The 6,147-nt window shown below is 36.8% G+C and overlaps 1 long non-coding RNA gene across 1 annotated transcript; it reads left to right on the top strand.

Annotated features, from left to right (window-relative positions):
- Positions 1–200: 200 nt before the first annotated feature.
- Positions 201–1,899, top strand: LOC123390052. The gene is made up of 2 exons (XR_006604704.1): positions 201–951; positions 1,735–1,899. It is a non-coding gene; the product is annotated as an uncharacterized LOC123390052 (long non-coding RNA).
- The last annotated feature ends 4,248 nt before the right edge of the window (positions 1,900–6,147 follow it).

The raw sequence follows: 6,147 nt of genomic DNA, 5'->3' as shown, positions 1-6,147 counted from the left end.
AGAAGTTGTCTATGTCTCGGTGTATTTTGAGGTGGAGCTCAAGGATTGTTGACAAGTTGAATATGGGTTGTGAAAGGAAAGAGGTGTCAGGCGTGGTTTGAAGGCTTGTACTTGAACAACTAGAACAATAGTGACATGATTCATGCAGATTGACTGTCTTCATAGAACTACATATACATATGTATATATGAATATGTACTTATATGTGTTCACACACATATGTATAGGTAGAAGTTTAGCTGGGCAGTAGAGTGGCCTCCAAAATGGTTTCAGGTCCCACTCCCCAGGATTGTAATTATGATGAGATCACACACTGATGAATATATTTTGTTAAATGACAAGAGAGATATTAGAGTAATGAAAGTTACTGCAGTTGACTCTAAAATAGGGAGATTCTCCTTGATTATCCGGCTGGGCCCAATGTGATCATGTGAGTCCCTAAAAGCAAAAGAGGAAGGCAGAGGTAGAAAGCAGAAATATATGAGACACATAAATTGGTCACTTTGCCTTTGCATATTTGACAGTGAAGGGGACTACTTGAGCAGGAAGTGAATTTTTCCACAATGCGAATCATCTTGGAAGTGGATTCTTCCCTAGGGTCTCCAGAAAGGAAAATAATTCTTTCTGCCTTGGTGTTTGCCTTGTAAGACCCTAAGCAGAGAACCCAGTTGAGCCAAGTAGTGCACTAAATTCTGATCCAGGGGAAATTATAAGATGTGTATTGGTTTAAGATGTTAACTTTGTGGAAATTTGTGACAGCAGCAATGGAAAACCATCACAGAAGGAAACTCAGAAGCAAGTGTTCTAAACAGCCTTTAGTAAAGTGTCATCCTTGGCTGTGCTGTTTTCTCCAGGAAGTTTTATTTCATATTTTAGGCTCTGTTTGTCTCCCACTTCTTGCCTATTCATCTGGGGAACCTGATAAAAATGGTTATTCTCTTCTAAACACAGGTAAGTTGTTTTTAAGTATGGATTGTTTCAAGAACAGATTTGGTCCATTCAGTTGGATAGTACCTGCCCATCAGTCCCTTCGCCTGAGTTGACAATTTCACTGTGCCTTTCTTGTGCTACTCAGGTTCTCCCTTAATGGCAGGTGACAGTCACATTTCTGTTCTGTCTCAGAGTGTGGTCGTCAATGTGAACAATTTCAGTCTTGCTTTAGGATTCTGTTGGTCATTTTGGGACATTCTGTCAATACCTACAATTAACTTTTTCACTTTAATGTCTGCTCAGTACCAGTGATCTCCTTGATTCACAGAAGTGAAGATGTCTGGGCATGCCTTCTCTAATTAGAAGTCCTGCCTTGATGGAATTCAGGCATATTCACTGACAAGGATGTAAAAGATCTCTTGGACTCTTATCTTTTGATGATGGAATTCTTCCTATAGAGTTTTGAGATGTAGCTATCCAGGCTTTCCCTGAGAACTCCAATATGGCATGACAGTGAAAACATACTTCAACTTTAGGAGACTTCATTGTGTGGTGTGATCATTCTATAGTGAGCCACAGTGATCCATGCTTTGGGTAATTCATTCCCTTTGAGTGCACGGCATATTTGAATTGATTCTAATAGAACATGGGCAAAGTTCATATAATGTCATTGTCTTGATTACATTTTGCTCACAGATTGGAGAGACAGATTCTCCTGCTGGCTTTGAAGAAGCAAACATTCACATTACACCCATGTTAACATTCTGTTAACATCCACATTAATGGAATGAATTCTATCAACAGCAAGGTGATGTGCAGTATGATCCAGAGCTCCAGAAAGAAACAAGTTTCAGCTGTCACCTTGCCTGCAGCTTTGTGAGACCCTGTGGAGTGCACCCACATTGTTAGTACCTGAACTCCTCACCCTGGAATCCCTGAGATAATAAATGTGTATTTTCTTAAACCACACCAAATTTGTGGTCATTTGTTATGCAGGAACAGAGAAGTAATATGATTGATTTCAGACTCCTCCTGTGTTTAGACATAAGATCATTTGAGTACATGTGATAAGAGTTTTACTAGCTTTGGAACAATATTTCCCTTTTTGTTTGATATTGAGTATGGTGAATGTCTAAGACAGTTCAATAAAGGAGGAAAAAAGAAAGAAGGGGTAGAAGGTTTGGAAAGCAAGAATTAAAATTATATCATTTATGTAGAACACATGTCATACATAGAAAATCAAAGATAATTAATTGAGATTACTAAAAATTTAGTCACACAACTGGTTATGAAGTTGAAGTACAAAAGCATTTTCCTTCCTTTTTGGTTTTACCAGAAATAAAACAATAAAATTAATTTAAAAATGAAATTATTATAGATTCAAATGGATGAAATAAGGAAAAACATATCTAATCAAAACTTTGATTTGAGCTCTCCACTAATAGAACTTAGATTTGAGCTCTCCACTAATAAAAAGAGAATATTATTGACATAAATCAAAGAAAAGCTCAAATCAGAGGAATAGATCATGTCTATGGACTTGACAATGTGAATAAGTGCGTTATTTTCAAATTGATATATAGTTTGAAAATAGTAAGAAATCCTATCAGGTATTGTAGTGGAAATTGACATGTTTATTTTATAATTTATGTGTTTAGCAAAAGAAATCCTGAAGGAATAAAAAAGTCACAAAACTTACCAGATTTATGACCAGATATAAGACCTATTATAACATTTATCAAAAGACAAGTGTTAACTGATTACATGAAAAAATGGGAACCCTCATGTAGCATTGGTGGAATGAAAATTGCTGTAGCCATGATGTAAAACAGTATAGAGTTTTCTCAAATTATTAAAAATAGAACTACCATAAGATCTAACAAATCTACCTCTGTGTAACAAGTCACTATCTTTTTTTTTTAATGTTTTAATGTTCAGTTAGCTAACATATAGTACATCATTAGTTTTTGATGTAGTGTTCAATGATTTGTCAGTTGCATATAACACCTAGTGCTCATGAGAACATGTGCCGTCCTTAATACCCATCACCTGGCTACCCCATTCCTTCACGCCCTCCTTTCTGAATCCTCTGTTTCCCAAACTCAAGAGTCTCTCAAGGTTTGTGTCCCTCTCTGATGCCCGTCCTTTCAGTTTTCCCTCCCTTCCCCTATGGTCCTCCATGCTATTCCTTATGTTTCACATATGAGTGAAACCATATGGTAATTGTCTTTCTTTGCTTGACTTATTTCACTTAGCATAATCCCCTCCAGTTCCATTTGGAGTGCTATGAAGTTGCTGAAATAACACAGACAGTTGAAATCATGGGGTGTCTTCATTTCAAAGGGGACATCAACAGAAGATGTCTTCTGTTGAGACATGAACTATGTGTTTGTAGCTCTTAGTGAAAAAGAAGGAAAACAGAGGCAGAAGTAAAGAGAAAGGTCAGCTAGGTCCTCTGAGACTCCAGGCTTGGACCCCAGGGTCAGATCCACAATCATATTCAATCTGCAGAAGTACATGATCATGACTTGTGTTGCGGATTTTTACTATTGTTATACATAATAATAATTATTATTACTGATGCAAAACCATTTTTAAGACAAATGTCCTTCTTATGTTCCAGTCACAATTCTACATGCTGGTTAGTAATTTTATAAATGCCCGAACTTTCCACAACATTGCACTAAGGAGAATGTTTTCAATTGCATATGCTGGGAGTGGTTCTCAAACTGACTACAACAGTCATGGAATGGACATGATTGTCTCATGGGCCTGGGAAGGTTATAGGGAGAGCTGTCTTCAACTGAGGCTCTTGGGATAAAAGGACTTTGTTCACTCCATTTCTTGCTTCTGATTCTTTGATGATGGTCTTATTTTCCGTGAGTTTTGCCTTTTATCCTCTAAGAAATGGCTTACACTCAATCCTGAGCTCAAATCTTCCCCCACTACATGTAACATGAAGAGTGAATCTCTTTACTCTATTTCAGTACAAAACTACTGGGTTTCAGTCTGCTGGATCAACCTAAGTCACTGTCCCTCATACACCCCTCCATTCCTGAACAATCAACTGGGACTAAAGATTTGAGACTCACTCACTGGTTTATTTAGGTTTCAGTCACAGGCTCCACCCTTGGAGACCTGGGTAGATTCGGCTTCCCCAGAAGAATGAGGAGTCATCTGTAGATATGTGGATACTCAAATGTTAATCAGGGTAGGCTCACTCAGGAAAAGGGAAATTCATCTTACACAGCTCAACTACCAAATATTGACAGAAGACATTTCATGTATTTCACAGTGCAATCCTAACATTTGAGTAATAACATTCTCCTGAAAAAACTGTGAGACAATTCTCATTGGTTGCATATTTATCAAAAAAAAAAAAAAAAAAAAAAGGAAAATAAAATTCAAACTATTCTATGACATGTCTAAGTCCTGACTTAGTTGAGGGTCAAGGGCCCCCAACCTCAGCTAACAGAAGTGGCCTTCCTAAATGAACTTTTCAGTAAAAGCATCCAGTGTTATTTTTTCTTCCAGTTTTATGGAGAGATAAATAACATGTGACAATGCATAAATTTAAGCCATAGAACATAATGGGTTGATATATGTATAATCACCACAATAAGCCCAGTTCACATCCATCACCTCATATAGTTTTATGATCTTTTTCTTGTAATGAGAAACTTTCAAAACCTACTCTTTTGGCAACTTGAACCTACATATACAGTATGGTTAATTTAGTTACCCTGTTGTACATGATTCCTGAGAACTCCCTTATATCGGGAAGTTTGGACCTTCTCACTATCCTCACCCATTTTGTACTCATCTTCTGCAATCACCACACAGAGGGGGTGTGGTGTTCCAAATAATATCCTTTTTTGGATATTATCCAAAATAATATCCTTTTTTGGGTAAGAACTGGGAAAATTTATAATCTGGGAATAATTACTCCTTTCCACTCCCCATCCTTTACCCTGTTGACAAGAGTATGTCACATTTAAGAATATTTCTGAATTGCCACGAATCCCTGAAATTGTTCTGGACTCACAGCTCTTTGAATTCTATGGAGAAATTTTTATTTTTATTTTTATTTATTTTAATTTTTTTAGTTTGCTAGCATTCCAAATCAGCAATTACCATAGCATCTTGTTCAGTTATCATGACCATGTTGTTTTATGGTTGTTACTGGCAATTCCCCTAGGGTCTAGTCTGAATTTCATTAGTCATTTTGTCTGAACTTCATTCTGCTGAAACACTTGTCCCATTCTTCAGCAGGGACAAACAACTGCTCCCCATTCTCCACATATAACAATGTGGCTTTGATATGTAAGCAAGGACTCAATACTCAGTCAGTTCGTTCCTCTCTAATGCCCAGTGGATAGATTGCAACTTTCCAATCTAATTTTAAGGCATTTTAGGCAGCAGAGAATTTAGAAAAATCATCTGAGCCATCTCTCTGGCTCTGGAAAGGATTGCCAGATTCTTTCCTCTTTGAAATGCTAGGATCCTCAAGGAGTAGAATAAGGTCCCAGGATTCCTTCCTATCATTCTTTCAGAGAGTCACAAAAGCCCTAATTTTAAATTACCTGTCTTCTTCCTTTGGGTCTACAGAGAAAGAGAAGTTTTCTACTAGCAGTTTTAATATACATTGGAATATAAATTTTATGTAAGTGAAAAAGTTGGCCATTTCTATTGTAAGAGCTAAGATGTAATTTATTTTCATGTATCAGAAATTCTTTCTGTCTAGGCTGAAACTTGGTCACTTTTGTTAAACTCAGATGGTGGAAACAATTTATTAAGAAAAAAGATTTATTTATTTATTTATTTATTTATTTATTTATTTATTCTTTTAGAGATGAAAATGTGGAGAGAGGCAGACAGAGAAAAACCTGATGTAGGGTTCAATTAAGAATCAGTTGCTTAAATAAATGAACCTCCTAGACAGCAATCGAAGTAATTTTTATAGTTCACTTGGGCAATGAGACTACATGGGGAAATTATCTCATGACTAAATCAAGGATTCAAATGGTTAAAGCAGTTGATTCCAGATCATCTAATCTTATATCCTCATTCCTCATCAGTTTGTCTGCTTAACAAATAGAGAGAGTCATCCAACAGGGGCTTTCCTAGTCCTGAGGATTAAAAATGAAACAGGGAAGGGAGACAAACCATAAGAGACTCTTAATCTCAGGAAACAAACTGAGGGCTGCTGGGGGTGGG

Source organism: Mustela putorius, unplaced genomic scaffold (genome assembly GCF_011764305.1).
Source record: "Mustela putorius furo isolate JIRA1106 unplaced genomic scaffold, ASM1176430v1.1 tig00537227_pilon_pilon_pilon, whole genome shotgun sequence".
NCBI classification, from domain to species: Eukaryota; Metazoa; Chordata; class Mammalia; order Carnivora; family Mustelidae; genus Mustela; species Mustela putorius.
This window is presented reverse-complemented; position numbering and strand designations above follow the sequence as displayed.